The sequence below is a fragment of the Cyprinodon variegatus genome, unplaced genomic scaffold, assembly GCF_000732505.1.
Source record: "Cyprinodon variegatus isolate N-32 unplaced genomic scaffold, C_variegatus-1.0 Scaffold703, whole genome shotgun sequence".
Classification (NCBI taxonomy): Eukaryota; Metazoa; Chordata; class Actinopteri; order Cyprinodontiformes; family Cyprinodontidae; genus Cyprinodon; species Cyprinodon variegatus.
In genome coordinates this window covers 199,088-200,477 of record NW_015151156.1, presented here as the reverse complement: position 1 = coordinate 200,477, position 1,390 = coordinate 199,088, and the positions used below count along the sequence as shown (strand labels likewise).

At 35.1% G+C, this 1,390-nt stretch overlaps 1 protein-coding gene across 1 annotated transcript in view; it reads left to right on the top strand.

Moving 5' to 3' along the window:
- The window catches only part of wwc1 (WW and C2 domain containing 1), a 42,269-nt gene that overhangs the window by 17,611 nt on the left and 23,268 nt on the right, over positions 1 to 1,390 (top strand). The window lies entirely within an intron of this gene.

Genomic DNA, 1,390 nt, shown 5'->3' with positions numbered 1-1,390 from the left:
GTTATCGGCTGCATATTTAGCCTTCCCTGGAAATGCCTTTCCAAGTTACTATTTTTATTATTTAGCAAATTCTTGTGCCAAAGAAAACACGCAGGCAATCCTTCCGCATTGATAATGAAAGCAAACGATTCGCTCCATTCTTCTTTGAATCCCCTGTTCTCATCAGCTATCTTCCTTTATTCCCCTTTGGCATCCATGGCCCGAGACACACCTGCCGCTTTCTTTGCCTGGCACCGCGCCGCGCTGAGCGGGTGATGCAGGCTTTGACCACTGATCTCTATGGCTATGACGCACATTTTCGTTGAAATAAATGTTCACATACATTGTTTAAATGTATTTATTACACAAATGTTTACAGCATTGGAAAACATAATGAATGTCAGTTTGATCTCTTGCACACCATATTAAAATAAACAAACCAATGTCTTAAATAAGTCTTTCATAGGTCTTAATTTTTAAAACATCATAAAAAGGATAATTTTTATTACAATTTATTTTGTAATCTAAAAAAACATTAAAATTTTTCTTTTATTTGAAAAAAATAACATCTCGCCATTATTGGTTCCATCACGATAGCGGAAGCAATAATAGCGTTGTTGCAGCCGGGACATTTGGGAGATGCACCATTTACTTTTTGTCTGGAAAATATGAGCAAGTGTAAATGTAACGAAAATTGGCTCCAGCCAAGAGTTTCCTCCATGGCTAAAACCAGGGAACATGCATGAGGCACAGTGTATTTTGTGAAAGTAGCGATTCAAGCGCGGAACAATGGGAATTAAGGCAGTGGAGTCGCAAATGCGAAGCGCGAAACACAAAGTGTCAAAATGGAGTTACAGAGAAACAGCCAGTATTTCTCAATTTTGTTCCACCCTTGTCTCGGCAACGCCATCAAACATACTAAGAAAACGATGCAAAGAAAAATAGCTGCAAAAAAGACTTAGCCATGGTTATGTTGTGGCTTTAAAACTGATTTTTTTCGTTCCCTGCTAAAACAAAGTTTGTGAATTCAGTTAAATAATTGTTCAAATATATCTGTCATTTGTGTGTTTTTAGCTTTCTTCCTGTATGGGAAGCTTTTCAAAATTTGAAACATTAGTGCAGTGGTTTATGTTAAAATAAACCTTTGGGTTAAGTTGTCGCAAGCAGGTTTTTCTTGTTTCTTGAGAATTTGGTGTTAAAGTTTTATTTCAAGTGGCATTAAAAAGTCTAGGAAGCCTGTATTAAAGATTTGAAATGCAAAAATTAAAGGTGTAAATTTGGAAGCAAATGGAGAACTATGATCCAACACTGATTTTGAGTCGATCTAATGTCCTTGAAGCTATTGAGTGAAAATGCTTTTATTTTTTTATAAAAACAAAAAAAAAAATATATATATATATATATATATATA